Below are 23,235 nucleotides of genomic sequence, written 5' to 3'. Positions count from 1 at the left end.
GTTGAGAATTATATTGTTTTTTGGGAAATTTACATCGTAAGTGGTCAAATCGTATAGACTTGTTACATAATATTATGTTGTGAGTGTGAAAAAAGAAAATTTTGGTAAGAAATCGAAGATATAAAGGTGTGCGAAACTGCAGTACAAAACAAATAATATAAGAGAAATAAATTTTTCAAATTTACTAAGGTGAAATATTGTAGTCGCTTGTGGGTGTGTTTCATTTTAATTGTCGTTATCTCTTTCTAATAATGGTTCCCATTTTTTAATATGGACATTATAACTTATTTCTATTTTTTGCAATATTATTCTCCACAGTTTCTGTAAAGAATACCTATCTTTTAAGATGAATGAAGTTACGAGGAATTTCATGAATCTTGCATTTATATATATATCTCTTAGTAAGAAGTAAAATCATATTAACAAAAGTTGAATATTTATATTCAAAAATACCAAAACATATGTCTATATAATTTATTTTAATAGGGATGTCTAATTTCCTGAACCAATAAAACACATCATCCCACAATTTAGAATTTTGTGCAATAACTCATTTGTTGGAAGAATTATATGTATAAATCTGAATTGCAGGTACTGTGTTTTAGTATCAAGAGTACATTCGTAAGGCATCCTATAAATTACACTCCAACTTCCATTAATTGTAATAAAACTGGCGATTCTCTTGTAGGGCTGGGATTAGCTAGTTTGTCCCGGTAATTTTGAGAGATAACATTAATTAAACCAAAAAAAAGAATGAAATTGTAATTTATAGCATAGGTATTTTTAAATTCAGTATGTCATAAAGCGTTGGTTGTTAAGCCTTACATCTGAAATATACTTTACACCTTTTAAGCTCCATGATCTTTAAAATATAGTTTTCTTATTACCGTAGTTCCCCGGGTATAATCCCACCCCCCTTGTACGTGAAATTTGGCCGAATTTGGGAGGTGGGCCTATACCCGGGGATTTCCCTGTACGTGAACCGAAAATGACATCCCGTTATGACCAAAATGAGTGTTATTTGAACAATTACCCTATGATCCAAAATAGCCTATTTAAAGCTATATTTCGGTATTAAAATCAATATCAATATAGCAATATAGCTATTGGACTTTAATAAATACCTCGTCTTAGGCAAAGGGTCTGCCAACGTCCGGCCCGGGGCCCAGCCAACGCGCTTCCGGTCGACGGCTACGAAATCCGTCCACTCATTCCATGTTTGCTTTACACCAAAGAACTTTTTACATGCGCCACCAGTTTGTGTTTTGATCTTTGTCTATAAAATGTATGAAACGGCATGTGTGCCAAATTTATCTTTCAACCATTTTTTGGAAAAAATGTATGTACTATAGTACACGGATTTTTCAAAAAATGGTCAAATATAAGTTGGATCACCGTCCGTCTAGCTACCGCGTGGCGCAAGCATTCATGTTCAAAGTTTTTTATAGACATAATTAAAATACTGCAGGTACAGTATTCGTTGATAAAAAAACACAATTACCCGTATGTCTAATTTTATTTAGTCACTTAGTACTACATACTTCATTAATGTAAATGCAACTGTAACTGCTCTTGGGCTCGGAGCAAGTTTGGAATGTAGAGGGCGTCGTTTAGTCAAGTCACACAAACGCGAACAAGGCAACACTATGACCATCAGTTAAACAATCTTCAATTTATTATGTGTAATTAACAATGGTTCACATCTTTAGCGATGGATCCTCTGTATATTGTGCAAAGCTTTGCGATAGGACGTTTCAAAACTCCACCTGCAATCTTGACATCAACGCTACGTACCTTTCCATCTTTGCCTTTGTAGACTGAGATAACTTTGCCCATAGGCCATCTACCTCTCGGCATGGTTTCATCTACTAAAAGTACAATGTCACATACCTCCACATTCTGTCTAGGCGTCGTCCATTTGTGTCTCTTTTGGAGAAGAGGGAGGTACTCCTTCTTCCAACGGGTCCAAAAAATATTAGCTAAATATTGAACCTGACGCCAACGTCTTTTACCATAGGCTTCAATTCTACCTATCGGCGCAGCAGGTCCCTTTCTCATCAAAAGGAGATGATTAGGGGTTAAGGGCTCATCATCGTAAGCCTCTGGTGACAGGTCTGTAAGAGGTCTAGAATTTAATATGGATTCAACCTCAGCTAGAACAGTTTGTAGTACATCATTAGTAACTGTTTGTTGTCTTAGAACACTATATAATGTTTTTCTCACTGACCTTATTAGGCGTTCCCATACGCCTCCGAAATGACTGGCTAAGGGTGGGTTAAAGTGCCACTCAACCCCTTTGGTGTGAAGAAATTCTTCTACAATGCTTTGGTTCATTTCAGCTAGAGCATTTCGAAGTTCCCTTTCGCCTCCAACAAAGTTGGTTCCGTTGTCGCTAAATATTTTAGAAGGCTCGCCACGTCTTGCTACAAATCGTCTGTAGGCGTTTATAAACGAGTCTGTGCTTAAACTGTCAGCAACTTCAAGGTGGACGGCTCTTGTCACGAGACATGTGAAGATGCATCCATATCGTTTCACGGTCGAACGACCTTGTCTGACATCTATGGGTCCAAAGTAGTCAATCCCAGTGAAAGTAAAAGGTGGTTTATCTGCGGTAACACGTTCTTCTGGTTGTTCACCTCGTCGTGCATTTTGTCTTTTACATATAACACAGTGTCTTAAGATACCTTTTACTACCGACCTACCTTTCAGGATCCAAAACCGTTCGCGGAGTGCGTTCAACGTTGCGGACCATCCATTATGTCCAACACTTTGATGATAGTACATAACAATGTTGCTATGAAACTGTTTTCACAGGTCTGGATCTGGTTTACTACAACCACTGGTTTCTTCACTTCCGGATCAGGAGTCAGTTGATCACTGTCTACAAATTTCGACACAGGCCAGTAGGCTTCATCTTTGTACAGAAAGTCAGGACCTGTCAACCACTTACCCAATTCATAAGTACCCCGTGAACCTTCGTCAGTGGGATTCTCCTTGGTTGGCACGTGTCTCCATTGGTGTTTGCTGGATTCGCTAAGTATCTTAGATACTCTATTAGCTACAAAGGTTTTGTAGCAACGGTTTTCATTTCTGATGTAACTGAGGACAATCATAGAATCGCTCCAGTAGACGGTCTCGTTAATGGAATAAGAAAGTTCTCTTCGAATGGTACTGTCGAGGGTTGCGGCTAGTACTGCGGCCATCAGTTCTAATCTGGGAATAGTTACAAGTTTCAACGGTGTAACTCTAGCTCTACCAATGATGAATTCAACTGTAGGCTTCTTACCGTCTGGTTCGATACGAAAATAGGCCACTGCAGCATACCCCTTTTCGGACGCGTCACAGAAGATATGCATTTGCACAGCAGTAGTTATATCAAGTTTTACCCACCGAGGAACGCTGACCTGTGATAGAATAGATGTACGGTCGAGCCATTGACTCCATGTCTTCTTCTCGTCTTCAGTTAAAGGTTGATCCCAATCAGCACCTCTCCTACAAACTTCTTGAAGAAGAGACCTTGCTAATAAAACAAATGGGGCAGCTATACCTAAGGGGTCAAATACAGAACTGGTAACTGACAGCAGTCCTCTTCTGGTCATCGGTTTGTCTTTGGGAGTAAGCTGAAAAGTAAAACTGTCGCTTCCGGCATCCCAACAGACACCAAGGGTCCGTTCCGTAGGTAACTCATCGAGAGAGAGCGACACTGATGGAGCTCGTTCAGATTCGTCTATGCTATCGAGCACGTCTCTGTTATTGCTTAACCATTTTGTCAGTCTGAAGCCACCTTCACTAAGAATACCAGAGAGCCTCTGAACCAAGTGCTTCGCAACATCTATACTTTCAACAGAGCTGAGACAATCGTCAACATAAAATCCAGTACGTATGGTCTCTATGGCCATCTTACCAACTTCATCTTCATTCTGCTTCTCGTTGTCATCTGCTGTCTGCTTCAAGGCTTTACTAGAGCAGCATGGCGATGAGGTTGCACCAAACAAGTGCACGCACATCCGGTACTCTTTAGGCTGAGCATCTAGGTTGCCGTTCTCCCACCACAGGAATCTTAACACATCTCTGTCGGAGTCGATCATCCTTACTTGATGGAACATGGCTTCGATATCGGCAACTATGGCTACTTTCCTCTGTTGGAATCGAATAAGCACGCCTAACAGATCGTTCATAAACCCTGGCCCTTTAAGGGAGCGTGCCCAAATGTTTTTACTCCGTTAATAGACTTTTAAATGCGTTAATAATATGCAAAACGTTAATGAGTTGGGCGGTCTGTACTCAGCAGAGCGTATCATAGTGGTTAATACTGTACAATGAAATTGAATTAATACTATCTAACGCGTACAACGGAAGAACAACGTCCGTTGTTTTCGTCCGTTAAACGCCGACCTAACAGATCGTTTTTATATTCGTTAAACGCTCATTTAACGGACCCTTGTACTGACAATATCACACCACACATTACAGAGTTCAATACAATAATATCTAATAGTAATATGAAGATCGACGGCAATTGCTGTAGAAAGGGTCTTGAAACTGCAGATAATGTGATGGGTAAACCGTCATTTCGACGGCAAAAAAATGCTGTTAAAACAACCTTACCCAACATTAAATTATCAGCATCTACAATTCCACAATTTTTGTTGAACATTTTCAACTTATAGAACATTCCTATAATATACTAATTTTTTGTTTAGCATGCTTGACGTTAATTCCTTTTTTATTTTTTACCCTGTACACTTGACCGAAAAAAAAAATGGCGAAATTGTAAACACAGATAAAACCCCGACTGTCGTATCGATAGTATCAGCATGTATAGCCTTTATGGAGACGGTATGGACCAAACAATATAGAAACCGGTCGGCGTCTATCTAGAGCTAAAACATTTACTGACTGTAGTTAAGTTGCCGCGCGAGGAGTAGCAGTGTCCAAAACACGAAAAACAGAGGAGGAAACTTTGGGCAATATGACGTCACGTTATTATCAAGCACATGGTTTTTTTTATCACCGCGAAGCGATGTACAACACGCACCACAGTGTTTTTGGCCAGCCTCCGTGATGCTGCTGCAAGGGTGTCATGTTTATTACAAAATACTAAAAAAACTGTGTACATGAACAATTATTGTACGTATTACGTAAATAAATCATTACTTTAACTATCGCTGACCTCGAATGTGTCCAAAAACAGAGGATGAAACTTTGGGCGATATGACGTCACGTTATTAGCAAGCACATGGTTTTTTATCACCGCGATGCGATGTACACACGCACCACGGTGTTTTTGGCAGCCTCCGTGATGCTGCTGCTAGGGTGTCATGTTTATTACAAAATACAAAAAAAAACTGTGTACATTAACAATTATTGTTTCTATTTAGGCCTAAATGGTGTAATAGGCAAAACACTTATACAGTATATATATAAAATAAATATATAAAAACAATGTGCAATTGCCTTCTTGCAGTAGGGAGGCGTCGCAAAAAAGGGAATTCCCCTACTTGCTCTCAACCAAGGGCGAATTTACTATTCAGTGCGTTGTTCCGTTAAACGCCGAGTTAACGGGCGATAGATGACAGTATATAGAGTATGCATCATTCGAATACCCATCATTCCCGGAGTTTACTGAGTTTTTGTGTCCGTTAAACGCCGAGCTAACGGACGATAGTATTGAATGACAGCATAATATAGAGTATAGCATCATTCCACAGGTTACTGAGTTTTTGTGTCCGTTAAACGCCGAGCTAACGGACGATAGTATTAAATGACAGAGTGTAGCATCATTCCACAATTTACTGAGTTTCTGTGTCCGTTAAACGCCGAGTTTACGGACGATAGTATTGAATGACAGCATAAGCCTATAGAGTATACCATCATTCCACAGTATACTGGGTTTTTGAGTCCGTTAAACGCCGAGCTAACGGACGATAGTATTGAATGACAGTATTATATAGCATCATATTCCACAGTTTTACTGAGTTTTTGAGTCCGTTAAATGCCGAGTTTACGGACGATATTATTAAATGACAGTAGGCCTAATATATAGAGTGTAGTATCATTCTACAGTTTACTGAGTTTTTGTGTCCGTTAAACGCCGATCTAACGGACGATAGTATTGAATTACAGTAGAGTAGCATCATTCCACAATCTACTGAGTTTTTGTGTCCGTTAAACGCCGAGCTAACGGACGATAGTATTGAATTACAATAGAGTAGCATCATTCCACAATTTACTGAGTTTTTGTGTCCGTTAAACGCCGAGCTAACGGACGATAGTATTGAATTACAGTAGAGTAGCATCATTCCACAATCTACTGAGTTTTTGTGTCCGTTAAACGCCGATCTAACGGACGATAGTATTGAATTACAGTAGAGTAGCATCATTCCACAATCTACTGAGTTTTTGTGTCCGTTAAACGTCGATCTAACGGACGATAGTATTAAATGACAGATAGAGTATAGCATCATTCCACAGGTTACTGAGTGTTTGTGTCCGTTAAACGCCGAGCTAACGGACGATAGTATTGAATTACAATAGAGTAGAATCATTCCACAATTTACTGAGTTTTTGTGTCAGTTAAACGCCGAGCTAACGGACGATAGTATTGAATGACAGCATATTATAGCATCATTCCACAGGTTACTGAGTTTTTGTGTCCGTTAAACGCCGATCTAACGGACGATAGTATTGAATTACAGTAGAGTAGCATCATTCCACAATCTACTGAGTTGTTGTGTCCGTTGAACGCCGAGCTAACGGACGATAGTATTGAATTACAATAGAGTAGCATCATTCCACAATCTACTGAGTTTTTGTGTCCGTTAAACGCCGATCTAACGGACGATAGTATTGAATTACAGTAGAGTAGCATCATTCCACAATCTACTGAGTTTTTGTGTCCGTTAAACGCCGATCTAACGGACGATAGTATTGAATTACAATAGAGTAGAATCATTCCACAATTTACTGAGTTTTTGTGTCAGTTAAACGCCTTGCCTGAACTGATACAATAAATTATTTTAAAAAATATTGTCTAAAGTGCAAATCTATATTTGATTGTTTAATTAATGAAATGTTATGGATAAGAGTTGAAACCGTCACAAAATGGCTCAGTCAAAGCAAAATTATTTAACAATTTTAACGAGAGGAGGAGCTTATCTTTCTAGGCTTTCTTTGTTATTAATTGTTTATAGTGTAATCTAAACAATAGCTACGCGATTGTCTGGCGGTGTACTTTTAACGAATCGTTCATGGCCTAGCTCTCTGTAGTGCGGTATTCGCGTCGATATCATGTTACATCCAGGGATCAAAAATGCGTATTTTTTTTCAGGTGAAAGTCGGCTATTAGAAATTTAGACACGTGTCGCCCGACGTACCAGGCTAAAAAATACCATGAATCGGATCGTAAATAGTATGCTTAGACCTATATATTTTTATTTTACCGTGTAGGCCTAGGCCTATATATATTTTTATTTTACGGTAGGCCTAGGATACAGTATAATACATGATTATTTTAATAAATATAATTATAACATAACATACGAGCCCAAAAAGCTATTAAACGAATTAACAATCGTGTTAACAACGCGTTGTAACAACAATGACCGGACTGCTAATAACCCGTTATTTTGAGTCATCATAGGATTTCACGCAACATACCATAACAAGGACTGTTAATAACGCGTTGGAATCATCGTTACGCAACACTGAACGGCATGTCCGGTCTCCCGTTAATTACGCGTTAAACAATGGAGTGATCATAACAGCATAGTAGCTAGTAAACAGAGGGCTTGATATGCCTCACTGAACACGCCCAACCCCATTTAAATTAGCTTGCATATAACGGTAAATCGTTAAACTAGTTGCGTTACAACAAGTTAAACGGAGTAAAAACATTTGGGCACGCTCCCTAAGTAGATGATCATTCAAGGATGTCCCAGCGAACTTGGCAGCGCAGTCATATACGACTCGAACTTTCCTTTTATGAGGATGCACAACCAGATGATGGGGCAGAAACCAGACATTACCGGCATTTCCTTCGTTGAGCACTGGCTCCGCGTATCCCTTCTTGATGTAACCCTCAATAACTTCGGTATATTTAGAGTGCATGGTCTCGTCAGATACTAGTCTTCTCTTTAGCGAGCTAAGTCTTGACAACGCCATCGATTTGTTGTTGGGTAGATTGTTGTCTTCACTTCTCCAAAGCAGACCCATCTCATAATGATTATCTTCCATCTTCTTTATAGTTGAGCGGATAATTTCATGCGCTCTGATGTCTTCCTTTGAGTCTTGCTCGTCTGACAGTCCACTATTTTCGATGGCCCATGAACGTTGAATCTCATCAAGAAGCCGCTGGTTACTGACGTGGATTCGGTTAAAATAACTCTTCTTGGTACCGTGTCCTCCTGGCCCCATAATCGACCATCCAAGAGGTGTCTTTACGCCATAAGGGTCTTTAGGTCTTCCCTTTCTTTCATCCAACACCCAAAACGCTTGAGGTGAGTCTGCTCCGATTAAGAGGTCGACTTTAGCGGACTTCGGATTCTCCCATGGAAAAGACCTTAAATGTTCCCACTTACCTAGTTCCTCAACAGTAGGGAAACTCTCCATTGGTGCTGGTATTTTAGCTACAGTCAGAAATTCGACATTCATTTCTTGGCATTCAAACTTACCTTTGACTCCTAACTCAAACTTCCAACCTTCGTTCTCCAAGTCTCCATTGATGGTGGATGACGTGTACTTTAGTCTCTCGCCTCTAGCACCTAATGCACATCTGAGGTCTTCAGAACACAGGCTTGTGTCTGATCCGTGATCTAACAAAGCCAAGGTGCTTACCTGATTTCCATTTTTCGCTGTCACGATCACTGGCAGGATTCTCATGAATACCTTGTTTCCACTGGAAACAACTCCAGAATTCACCTTAGCTTCGTTCGTTACCTTAACGACTGGGGGAGAAGGCGGATGCAGCATGTTATGGTGTTTCTCAGATCCGCACTTGCAGGTCCATTTTCTTGTGCATCTAGAACCTATATGACCGGATACTAAATACCTAAAACACAGTCTCTTGGATTTAGCAATTTCCACTCTCTTTTCGTAATTACCTTCAACAAATTCTTTGCACTTGTAAACCTGGTGATTACCATCACAAACAAAACACCTTACTGGCTTGCTACTTATGTGATTAGACTGAACGTTAACTGGCTTGTGACTCCTTCTGTCACTCGCAGAATGTCTGGATTTCGATAGATTCTTACCGAACATCGTTGACGATATTTCTGCGTTCTTTACTAGCAAACTAAGCAAATCTTTAAACCCAGGCTCCCTATTTTCACTAGTTATCATGTCATGCGCCTTTTTAATCCATGTTGTTTGCAAGTGGTTGGGCAGAAGATCCTGCACCTTTAAGATGTTTGTAGTGCTATTTAGATCATTTGTGTAGCCGAGCTTAGTTAATGTAACAAAGCATTTTTTCATTGAGGCGATAAGATCCCAAAGGGAATCGGCATCATTAGCCCTAACAGGATTTCTGTTGGTAAGCTCATGCATTAGCGCGCCTAGTATCATGTGAGGTTGACCGAACTGGCTCTTTAAAATGCATTTGGCTTCATCATAGCCTCCGTCGCCTAACAAGTCACAGCACTCGATATAGCTACGCGCTTTGCCTTTACACATAGTCTTCAAATGTTGTAGACGAGTAGCATTACAACTTAGTTTTGATTCGATATTAACTTCAAAGTTAGTTATGAAAGAAAAATATTCAATAGGATCGCCAGAAAACTTGAGATATTCTGCCTTAGGCAGTTCTAGTGCTAACTTAATTTCTTTGAAATCACTTAAACGATTTGATGACACACTTATGTTACTAACATTATCACCATCAATATTATCATGGTTACCTGAAGTAGTGGTAGGTACAACTACCGCACTCCCATCACTGGATGGACGAACCTTATCCTTCAGAAAGCTCTCGGTTGCAAGTCTTACTTCCAGGAAGGTACCCTGGACTTCTTCCATCCATTTCTCCTCTTGCGCGTAGGCCTCGTCGTCTTCGATTTCGTCGGACAAGCTTCGATGCGCGGACTCCACGGCTTCAAATGTAGTTGTCACTTTCTGGAAGAGATCCTCAACGGTTTTGATGTTTACTCCCTCTTTGTCAAGAGCAGACTTCCACAGGTTCACTGCTCGCGTCATCGCGCCTTTACAGTTTCTCCGCTGTCTACTATATTGAGTAGCCATGTTGTGCTCAGATGTTCTTCCAGTCGTTGAAGAACCAGTACTTTTCTACAGTAGCTTTACACGATGTCGTCGACGTCGTCACTCACTGCTAGTTGTCATTCACTCACTGTAACTGCTCTTGGGCTCGGAGCAAGTTTGGAATGTAGAGGGCGTCGTTTAGTCAAGTCACACAAACGCGAACAAGGCAACACTATGACCATCAGTTAAACAATCTTCAATTTATTATGTTCCAACCGTGTCTGTCTGACTACCTTTCGTTAGTTCGTTCGGTGACTAAATACAAAAGTATAAATACAAGTTACCATAAAATAAAACTGAAGTAAAGGAATCATACAAATCGTCACAAAGCACATGTTATAATCGTCTAACATAAATTCCTTCATTATCGTCATCATTCAATGCTTACGCTCAATTATTATATTAAATTCCGTATTACTTAACTTCTTCAGTTACCGTACTAATCATAGTAATACATTAAAAAATGGCAAACAATGTGAACAGTATCATCATCTGAATTACAGCACATACAAACAATTAATTAACATGTCAATCAATAATATGCATAGAACAAATCCTTACGTGAATATGACTGCTCTAAGCCTCAAATCTTATGTCAATATTCTCCTTTTAAACATTATCTCAATTCTGTAACAATAATCAACATAAATATATTGATAGAAATTTGTCTAAAATATAACACAACACATGATAAATGCATAGGAAATGTCAATTAAACTGATCATGAAACCATGATAAAACATGTCTAAATCCTTCTCTAATTAACACGCACATAGTTTAGTTTACTTAAATGACACAAAGAATGCCTTTATTCATCCACAAGAAATATCTTGAATAATTAAGATAAGCAGAGATCCAGTAATTTAGTTAACCAATCATTAACCAATGGCCAAATGCATCACAATACAATAGAACTTCCCTGCATAGCTAATGAATATTCATGAGCTGAGAAATCAGTCAGCGTACCATGCTACAGCGGTAAGATCAAATACGATATTCAATACATGGAATAGCTTAACAATTCTAGGCTTAAATCATATAATATCTTCACGTCGATGAACAGTAATAACATGTGTATAGTCTAGGCATGTCTATAAAATGTTGGAAACAGTAATACATTAGTTAAATGCCTGTTTAGAATCGTATACAATTATGCTCAATGTTAACATTCCGTTGAAACAATGGACTCATCATGGCGAATATACAAATCAACATGTCAACACCTTATTAAATCTTTAATTACTAAGCGAATCGATTCGTAAAGAATCCTAAAACTACTTATTTATAAACTTTAACTCACCAGTAATCATCTGCTACTGAACACAATGTGTAATTTGGCATTTACGCTCGCAAATCTGGCATTTTCTACCATCAATAAACCCACGTGCATCGCCGACTGATGCTAGTTGCACTCTCCCGACGCGAAGTCAAAGTTCGTTCTACCTCACAAATACAATTTAAAACGCTGGGGGCGCGCTGCATGGGAAAGATCTAACAGCAACTTTCGAACAACATAATCATATTACGTCAGGCAAAAAAACACCAGCGATAAGTTTGGAACATTTTCAAATAACTTTCAGAATCACCGTAAACTGTAATATAAAAAAGAATTATAACAAAAATCCATAATGTCAATACAACTTCTGGTTTAACAGACAGAAACTTTGCAGAGCTCACTTTCGCGCCAATGTTAATTGTCATCGTCGACAAAGCCGTCAAATTCTTCATCGCTATCCTCACCATCGTCGGCAAACACAATTCCTGCAAGATCATTTTCAAGTTCTTCGTTTTCATCATGATCTGGTATTTCATCACGACATTCGTCGTCTTCCGATCCATCAAGCGCATTGGATATTCCACAGCGCAAAAAAGAACGACGCACAAGTTCTGGATCAATCTGCTCCCATGCCTCGGATACCCAATTCACGACTTGCTGACGGGAAGCCTGCTTCAGGTTTCCGTGTGGCGTTTTTTCGTCGTGATTCTCCATCCAGTCAGTCCAAAGACGACATAAGGTGGATTTAAATGGACGATTCACACTGACGTCCATCGGCTGACAAATACTAGTGCATCCGGCTGGTATAAAGACAACACTTACGTTCAAATCTTCGAGCAAATCAAGGGTTGCTACCGATCTATGAGCTGCATATCTATCTAATATTATTAACAGTTCTTCATTGTCGTCGTCTCTGACGTTTACTAGTTGATTTTCGATCCAGTGATGCACTTCCTCTGTACGCATCCATCCGTTTGGTGATGCACTGACACGCACATTTGCTGGGATTTGCAACCTCATGCGAACCCGAGGGGGGATTCGGCCGTTGAGTTCCTTAAAAATTATAGCAGCTGGTAACTTGTGTCCATCGGCGGAAGCGGCTAGACCGACTGTGAAACCTTTTTTCTTTGCTCCGGTATTGCTTATTCGTATACTTCTTTCGCCGCGCACGTTGGTTGCGGCGTACGGCATATCGAAACGAACCATTGTCTGATCCATGTTTACTATGTACCTCAGGGGCACGTTTATTTGTTGACGGATCCGGATGATACGTCTTCGGAATGCCATAAGATCATCCCTATAATCTTCGGGAACTTTTTGGCTCTCATTAGTGCCCCGACGCATTCCCACATTAAAACGTTTCTTCCATCGATGGAGCCATCCATTGGAAGCGTTAAAGTTCTGCAAATGTAAATTTGCAGCGCACTCACGGGCATATGACCGTAACCGGTAATTGGTGACTGTACGTCCTTCCTCTCTCATTTCTTCTAAAAATGCAAATACACGCGTGTCCACCTCAGCACTCAATGGTTCACATTCATCATGGACTTTCTTCATTTTTTTTGTTGAAGTGCCGGCACTGAGCTGCAGTAGGTTTTCATAATTTTGATTCCATTCGCGTATAGACTTTCTGCAGGCCCCAAATTCCTCTGCGGTCAGAGACTGGTTGTTTTCATGTCTCCTGTGCCACTCTACTATTCTCACTTTCTCTTCAACAGTCCAGCATTTCTTCTCTTCGGCATGATAACCACAATTTGAACCGCAAAACTATAAAATTCGTTCAAAAAAACAACTTTCGAAGTAGGCCTAGATTAGCCTAGATCAAACAATGGACACGTTGTTTTTTCAACTTTACACATTCAATTGCGTATGAGCGCGACATTACGCAGAAGTTATGCACACTTTAACTAACGCGCAACGAACCGACCGATATATAAAGCCATTAGTCAATAGATTGACTATGATAAACATGATAAAACCCCTAAAACTCACTTTTTTTACAAATTTCTCCCATTTGGCACATATTGCGTTTCATACGTACAGTATAACAATCTCGAAAAACGTAGCTTACAAAAATCGAAACACCGCATGCCGCCACCGACTGTGATGATGTTAACAGCCATTAAAATGTCTAGGCCTAGTTAAAGCCTAGGCCTATATGCACAGGTACACAAACGGGGAAATAAGAGAAGAGTCTAAAGTCAGCCGAATTCCGAGAAATTAGCCTAATTTTTTTGAGAATTTGTTTAAAAAAAATTGACGTCGGCCTAGCCAGGCCTAGGCCTACTCTGTCCTAATGTTAAATTATACACTGGGACTTTGCCCGGGGATATGCTTGTGTGTGAAGGTGATCGTAAAGTCGTAGGTGGGATTATACCCGAGGACCTACGGTAATTTTAATGTTTTGATTATACCACAATACCTCATCAGATGCATCATCACCATAATCATTTCTTAGTTTAAACCAGGATATTCATAATTAATTCCTATTCCCTGTTTTGGTTTACAAAGCCAGATCCATTCCCCACTGATGCTCAAATAATTGTTTCCATTTTCCATTAGATGTTGTGTCAAGAAATCTTTTAACCCAGGTTATTTTTAAGGCTTCATTAAATTTATAAATATTTGTCATTTTTATACCTCCATTATCTTTATCGTTGTACATAGTCTCTCTACTTACTCTATCAGGCTTCCCGTTCCAAATCAATTTAAATAGAGTTCGCTCCAATTTTTTCATAAATTCACTAGAAGGGGATGGGAGGACAGAAAATAAATATGTTAATTGAGAAAGTGCCAGTGATTTGATAATTGCAACCTTACCTATTGGTGTTAAATCTCTTTGGGACCAAATATTCAGAATTTTCAGTTTAGTTTTTCAAATAGAACCTCATAATTTAATTCAAAGAGTTTGCTTTTATCCAAAGATATGTTTATTCCCAGAAATTTAACGGGTCCTTTAGTCAATCTATAATCAGGAGTGAAGTTCTTAATTTTATTTTTCAGCCTACCATTTTGCCTTATTTAATTTTAACCCGGAAATATCACCAAAGTTTTCTATAAGTTTAATTGCATTAGCTATGGATGTTTCAGTTCCATCCAAAATTAGAGTGGTATCATCCGCAAACTGGGTGATTTTTATTTGACTGTCAGGATTAACACAAATTCCTTAATATTGTTGTTTTCCCGTACTGCAATGCCCATTAATTCAGCACACAAAATAAAAATATAGCAACTAAGTGGGAACCCTTGACGCACGCCCCTCGTTATTTTAAAATAGTTGGATAGATAACCATTATTGATAACACAACTACTTATATCTGTATAAAATAAATTGACCCAATTCTTTAAGTCATTTCCAAAACCAAAGAGATCAAGGCATTTATTGAAAGACCATTCAATTTTATCGTACGCCTTTTCAAAATCGATAAAAAATAAGGTTCCTGGAATATCGTTTGTATCTGCAAAATTCAATCATGTCTATTATTAAAGATGTATTGTCCCTTGAAACACAAAAAAATGAAGGTCAAAATATTCTAAATTTAAATTGGCCATATCAAAGTAATATTAAAGTTATTCACTTTAAGTCAAAAATTCGAGCCAAAAACAACAAGTTTACGTAATTAACAGGTAAATTGATTTGATTACATTTCGTCTGGAAAATCGTCGCGAGCGAAAGTAAACAAAGATTTCAAACCACGAGTACGCATTATGCATATGCTAATTAGGATTATTTACAACTCGTCACGGTTGAGAAGGTATTTTCACACAGATTGTGAGGAAGTTTTGTAATTATGCATACAGAGTAGCCAAACAAGCGCGTTTCATTATGGGATATGTTTTGATCGAAAACTTTGACTGGAAGTCAAAGTTATTTTTTTAACAAAAAACGTCTGTATTTCACTTTTATTTATTTTTTTTTCAACAAATTTTTGGTGATAGTTAATAACTATTATGATACTTCAAAATTACCCAACTTTTTTCGAAATCTGTTATTTTTTATTTTTTTGGAATTAGTCAAAGGGACAATACATCTTTAATCTGACATTTTTTCCTATATATCTGTTTGGCAAAAATCCAGTCTGATCATTAGAGATAATTGTTCCCAGTACATTCCTCATTCTGTTTGAAATGGCTTTTGTAATTATTTTATAATCAACGTTTAAAATGGATATAGGCCTCCAATTTTTTAATAATAATTCATCTTTGCCATCCTTCGGAATTAGTGAAATTACCCCTCTTCTTTGACTATCTGATAATCTACCATTTTTGAAGCAATAATTAAATGATTCAACCAGAATGTCACCAATTTGATTCCAAAAAATGTTTATAAAATTCAACTGGATAGCCGTCACATCCCGGACTTTTTTGAATTCGCCATAGATTTCATGGCAATTGTACATTCATCTAATTCAACTTGATCTAAACCAACAATACTAAAAAAAGGAGAAGAGAAATTAGATGAAAAAATTCCACTAGATGACATCCTCAAAACACATAAAAAAACACATTCCAATAACAAAAAAATTCACCTTCCAACTGTTGCTATGCATAACTAAGGGAAATTAAATAATTATCAGATAATTATTAATTAATAATTAATACTGAATCCAACCATCACAGTAAAAAAATATAGAATTTAAAACCAATATTTAATATAAAGTGTGATATTTTACATGCTGACCTTAAATGAAATGAAATTTCACATCAGGGCTTCAATATTTGTTATGTAGCATTACATACCTGAGTATATCATTGACTTTTGATTGATTCAATTATGTGGTTGTCGAAAGTGGTGGTGGATGGGCATGTGGGATCTGCTTAGGTTAGCAAATAAAAGAGGAGCTTCAAAATAAGAGAGGAGTAATCTGTTGCAAAGATTAAAATTCACAACGATCTGATAATTTATTCTAATTTCCAGAGGATATAACCTATAAAATGACATTAAAACTTAAATTAATGTACTCGATTGCCAAGTAAATCTCTTTGAGTTCGAATTCATTTTACACCATATATCAATTAAAGATCTTTTTTCCATACATTTTCTTATCTCATCACAGGCCTTAAAATTGGTATGCATTCTACCACCTTTTTTTTATCAAGATTTAAGTCTAGCACACAATTAAAATCCCCTCCATAAATAATGTGATTGCAGCAGAATTCATCTAGTAATTTATCTATTTCTCTAAAAAAACTGAGGGCTATCTGCATTAGGGCATATATATTAATGCATGTAAAAGTGTTATCAGAGGTTTTTATATCAACAATAGCATATCTACTTTTTTGATCTGTAATGCTTTTTTCAATGGTATACGCGAAATTATTTCGGGTGTTAAAAAGAATTGCAGTTCCTTTACTATTCAAAGTACCAGGACTCCATATAATTTTATCTCTCCATTCCTTTTCCCAGCAATCGGCCTCTATACAGGAGCTATGGGTCTCTTGTAAAACATAAAAGGAAAAATTCTTTTCTTCTAACCATAAAAATAATTCACGTCTTTTTCTCCTATCTCTTAATCCCTTCATATTAGCCATTTACCATGTAGATAATAAATGTTAGAGGCATACCTTTAGCATAGGAACAATAAAATTCACCTTACAATTTTTCCAGGAGTGCAATTCTACAATATTATTACAAGAGGAAGTAGTAACCATTACAATACTAAAAAAAGGAGGAGAAAAATTAGAAGAAAAAATTCCACTAGATGACATCCTCAAAACACATAAAAAAACACATTCCAATAACAAAAAAATTCACCTTCCAACAGAAAGTAAAACATGTACGAGTAAAAATGGTTAAACATTAACTTCTTCATAGACAATAGTGTATGTTAATCCAGGAAGGGATGACCATGTTTGACTACACAAGCAGAGTTCACGTGGTCCGACTTACGGTTCTGTAGGTCTATATATATTTTTTACTTAAAAAATATATATAGAAAAAAAATAAGGTCGCATATCCCAACACCTGCTTGAAACGGACCGAGTTATGTCAGTTAAGAGCGTAATAATATCATTTCTCATTTAATTTCGTTCGCTTTTATCACAGTACAGGATCCATCAGGCTCAATTGTACGAAGGTTGGCTGGATAGTTGACAAATATCTTTCTCTTTGGATTTTCCTGCATTAATTCCCATCGCTTCTTCCATAACTTTTTCCTTTCAGCTTTTAATTTTGTCGTCAAATCTTCAGCTACAATAATTTTTGCACCGGGGAAAGGGTGCTGTATCAAATTTTTCGCTGCATATAAAACACGCCGCTTTATGGATATAGGCCTAGGTCTCCTATGCGTGCTGCCTGATGTCGTATCAAATCGGGTGGGAGTACGGTGTGCTCGTTCAATAATAATGTTCTTTGTATCTACTTGTAAATGTTTCCCAAACAGCATTTTAACAAACGATGTACATTTTTCAAACTGGTTCCCTGTAGGCCCACCTTCTGCACCTTCTAGAACATTGATAATAACCAAGTTATTTCTGCGAAGACGATTCGCAAGTTCATCGACCCTGTCAGCAAGCAAGCAAATCAAATTCTACTACTCCGGCCTTGCTTTTAATTTTGATAAATATGTTTGAGATTCTTCCACATCGCCTATTTTCCTCTTCATGATTAGCATTTCTTTTTCAATATTCTGAAGCCTACTATTTATCATATCTAGCATATCCAGCTTATCTAGTCTCTCCATAATAATACTTAGCTTGTTCGTGTCCGCCATTGCTGTCTCCGAGCTCGCTGTCGCCAGACCATGTGCTTCTCTTTTTTCGCCTACACTGGCTGGATCGCAGCCTACTCCCTCGCCTGTTGTCGGGCTGTTGGGGGATACTCTACGAAATTTCTCGCCTGGTTTTCTTTCATTTCTAGATTTCTTTTCCTTATTTTCCTTGCTGTTATTTGAGGACATGATTCGTATTTCGTTTTCGTAACCTATTTTTATAATTCTGCTCAGGATTTCAATGAAAAATTCTTCACGTTTCAAGCTCAAGCGTGTGGTGTTTTTTGGTTGTCCGTTTACCCCGGCCTGTTGAAGTTGGGGTTTCATGACTACTTTCATCTGTATCATCGTACTCCTCACACTCATCCTTACTTTCTAATGAGAATGAAATAAAATAAAATGATTAATATTAAAAAGTTATACACACATGATTTATGATGATGTTTTATCGTATATGGGTCTGGGTACGAAATTAGGCGAACATTTATGCGTGGGTTATTCAGATTACGATAAAGATATTGTATTGGATTATCCCTTGAAAAAATAATTTATTCAAGTTCTTTTGTAGAATACGGTACCAGTATGTCTTTTTAATGTTGCATATAATAATGGTATTCACTTTGACCAAAAATTTGACCGGAAAAAATTATTTACCTGTTTTTGGGGAACAATTCAATCTTTAATGGCCTGGGATTATATTTGGTCTGTCATACAGTATTTCTTAATTATTTTAAAATACTATATAGTATATTATGCAATTTATTTATTTGTGTTGGTCGACAAAATAACAAAAAGAATGATGCTGTAATCTTAAGAGACTGTGATGTTTAGCAATAATTTAAAGTACCAGAAGATATCTTGATTTTGATTAACTTAACTAGCCATGTTTCTGGAGAAAAAAAAATTGTTTAAATAATAAACAATGTTTTTCATCTTTAAACAGAAAAAATGTGAAAAATAAGTCAATTCTAATAATTTTAGCGGCCCGCTATAAATACCAGAATACATCGTGCAAAACGATCAATCTCGAAATAAAAATAAATGAAAGTTCGTAACTTTTAAACAAAAATACAGAGTCTTCCCTAATTTGTATTAACGTTTCCTGCTAAAGAAAGACAATACAGCAAATAGAAAATCCCAGACTAGGCCTATAGCTAGCGTACGATGTTCGTATGTGACTGATGTTTACCAGCTAGGCCTACAAAACTGAGCTTGGCTAGGCCTAAGACCGTCCACACGAGAGGACATTCGGCGTGACCTACTTAAGCAGTGCATTGTTTTTCTTTTTTATCGTAATTAACCATAAAACGTACATTTAAGACAAGGAATGACCTGGTTTAATTTTTTTAAAGTAATATATTATATGCATTATATTTACAAAACGTCAACAATTGTAGGGAAAGTGGCTTTATTTTCTGCAAGGCTATACACACACATCAATCAATCAATCAATCAAATAAACATTTATTTCTTTCATATTCAAATTTGAGTAAAACATTAAAATTTCTGATATTTTATATATAAATATTTTTTTTTTTTTAGAGATATAATACAGTAAATCATAATGTATAAAAAAAAGATGATTCAGTTATATAAAAAATGAAAGAGGCAAAAAAACCCAATTGAAAACTTGTATGTTGGGAAGCCATGTAAGAAAATTATATACTTATATATATAAATGTAAACATATAACTACACATACACATATAGATCAACAGACACACACACATAGATCAACAGACACACACACACACACACCAACAGTAAAGGAAGCAATTTCGAAAAAGTTTCTAAAGTTAAAAAAAAATATTACAAAATAGAGAAAACAATTAGTTATAATTTGAAATAAGATATTCTTTAAGTTTAAAAGAGAACATTTTGCTAGAGGACGATGATGAAATTTCGGGAGGTAGATTATTGAATAGTTTAGAACCACTATAGTGAATGTTATGTTTTATTTTAGTTAGTTTAGGTTGAGGAAGATGAAGGTCCTGTGATGCTCTTGTGTTATACGAATGGATTTCAGAGTTAGTTAAAAAATTACAGGAAAAGTTAGAAGGCAGTTTGAAATTAATATGTTCATAAACGAAAATGCATTGTTGGAGTTTATTGATATCGTGCACAGTTAAGAGTTTAAGGTTATAAAAAAGGATATTAGAATGGGCAAGACGTGAGTTGCCCGAGATAAGACGAACAGCTTTCTTTTGAAGGACGTGTATTTTGTTAAGATTTGAGGAGTAATTATTGGCTTATACAATGTTACAGTAACTAATAAAAGGCAGAATAAAGGAACAGTAAATATTGCGTAAAATTTGAGACGGTAAAAAGGAAGAAAGACGATAAAGTATGCCAATGTTTTTAGAAATTTTTAATTCGATTTCTTTTATATGATTTTTAAAATTTAGCTCTTGGTCAATTAAAACACCTAAAAATTTGGTTTGCTTAACATGGGGAATTACTTGATCACCAATCAGAATTTTATGAGACTTGTCGGTCAGTTTTTGATGACGTATTCCAAACAACATAAAGTTGCATTTACTTAGGTTTATTGAAAGTTTATTCACATTAAAATAATCATTGATATTAATTAATTCTTGGTTAAAAGTATGAAAAATTGATTCAAAGTTAACACTTTTATAAAATAAAGTTGTGTCGTCTGCATAAAGATAAAAAGTAAGGATATCTGAGGCGTTTGGTAAATCATTGATGTAAATTAGAAATAAAAGAGGGCCAAGCAAGGACCCTTGGGGAACACCACAGGTAATGGGCTTAAGATCAGTGGTATGATTGTTAACAGAAGTACATTGAAATCTATTTGATAAGTAATTGTTTAAAAGTTTAAGAGCAACACCACGGATACCATAATTTGAAAGTTTAGTAATCAGAATATGATGGTCAATGGTATCAAAAGCTTTCGAAAGGTCAATAAACAAGCCAGAGGGAAAAGAATTGTTTTGAATTGCATCAATAATGTTGTTGGTTAAATCAATTAACGCAAAAGACGTAGAATAGTTTTTCCTAAATCCGAATTGTTTATTATAAAGAATATTGTGCTTGCTTATAAAATCATAGACGCGGTTATAAATAATCTTTTCAAGAATCTTTGAAAAAAAGGGAAGGATGGAGATTGGACGATAGTTATTTGGATCGGACTTGCTACCTTTCTTGAAAATTGGAATAACTTTACCAATTTTTAGGGAGTTGGGAAAAACACCAGATGTAAGAGATAAATTAAAAATGTAAGTGAGAGGAGAGAGAATAGTGTCAATGGATTTTTTGATAACTTTAGCACAAATGTCATCGATGCCAGAAGCCTTGTTGCTTTTAAATGAATTTGTGATTTTGTGCACTTCTTGTTCGGTTACAGGTGAAAGAAAAATTGAGTTAGGAATAGGGGGATGTAAGAAGTGATGAAAAGTTTTATCAGAGTCATTGTTTATTTTTCCAGCAAGGTTGGGTCCAATATTTGTTAAAGGTTCTTTTATTAATTTTCCATCAGCTAAAAGTTCAATATCGGCAGGTGCATTTTTATTTGACTTAAGAAGAGAATTGATGACACGCCAGGTGGCCTTGATATTGAACTTAAGCTTAGTAAAAGTTTCACAAACGTAATCAAATTTAGCAGTTTTTAAAAGGTTGTTTAATTTATTTCGATAACGCTTATATTTGGATATATTAGAAAGTGTTGGATGGCGTAGACTTTTAGAATAAAGTTTCTGTTTGTACAAAATCGAGGTCAAAAGTCCATCGGTCATCCATGGTTTAAGTTTACCTTTAGCTTTGGATGGTTCAATTAAAGGAAAGTGTTTGTTATATAAGGTGGTAAAATTATTAATAAATGTGTTATATGCCAGATTTGTGTCTTGCGTACTCACGACATCATTCCATAGAAAATTTGATAAATCATTACGAAAATTAAGGATATTGTGTTCACTAGTATTTCTAAATTTAAGATTGGTATTGATTACTCGCTTACTCGGTTTATTTGAACTGATGTTAAAAACAGGAAGATGATCTGTAGCATCATTAATAATGATACCATGACTAACAGACGATTCAAGATCATTAGTGAAAATGTTGTCAATTAGGGTAGCGGGATGTTCGGTGATGCGTGTCGGTCTATGAATAGGCGAAATGAGAGAATTATTGAAAAGACAATGAACAAAATCATTAATATTGTTATCAGATTCAAATTTGAGTAAGTCAATGTTAAAATCACCAAGGAGAAATATTTTTTTATTTTCTTTCGTTATGTTTTTAATAAGGAGTTCAAAGTTCTGTGTAAAGAAAGGAATAGAAATATCATGAGGTCTATATATAGTTCCGATTATTATATCTTCTTTTCCGGTTTTAACTTCAATAAACTGAGATTTACAAAAATAGGTTAAAGGAGTTAAGTCATCTCTAATTTTATAATGACACTTATTATTGATAAAAATATTGATACCTCCGCATTTATATGAACAGGGTTGGAAAACTAGTGAATAAAATGGTAAATGAATAAGTGGACTAACATAGTCCATCCAAGTTTCAGTTACCGAAATGACATCAAAGTCAAAATTAAGAGATTGAATGCAACTTGAAATAGATTCAAAGTTTTTTTGTAAGCTTCTAGCATTAAAATGTATACAAGAGAAACGATTTTCAAATTCATTGTTATTGAATTTCTGAATTCATTTGGTAAATAGTAATTAGAAATATTTTGATCATTAAAAAAATTATTGTCCGGGTCGATGTTGTCAAATTGACTAGCAGTTGATGAGGGTTTAGATGGTTTGATAATCGATTTAAATTGTCATTGTTACTGAAAGTTGGTGCTTCCATATAAGACAAAAACACAAAAAACACAGACAAAACACAGAACAAATACAAATTAAGAGTTTAGAAAAATTGAGGTATAGTAAGTAACGTGCTTGAGCGTAAAATGTAATTTTAAACTGCTCAAAACAGAGTCTCTTTATGTATAATTATGAATCAATTGATAAAGTTAGTCAG

At 36.4% G+C, this 23,235-nt stretch overlaps 1 protein-coding gene across 1 annotated transcript in view; it reads left to right on the top strand.

Annotated features, from left to right (window-relative positions):
• Positions 1 to 23,235, top strand: part of LOC144850856 (cyclin-D1-binding protein 1 homolog) — an 80,569-nt gene that overhangs the window by 55,406 nt on the left and 1,928 nt on the right. The gene's annotated exons all lie outside the window — the stretch shown is intronic.

The sequence above is a fragment of the Antedon bifida genome, chromosome 8 (genome assembly GCF_963402885.1).
Source record: "Antedon bifida chromosome 8, ecAntBifi1.1, whole genome shotgun sequence".
Classification (NCBI taxonomy): domain Eukaryota; kingdom Metazoa; phylum Echinodermata; class Crinoidea; order Comatulida; family Antedonidae; genus Antedon; species Antedon bifida.
This window is presented reverse-complemented; position numbering and strand designations above follow the sequence as displayed.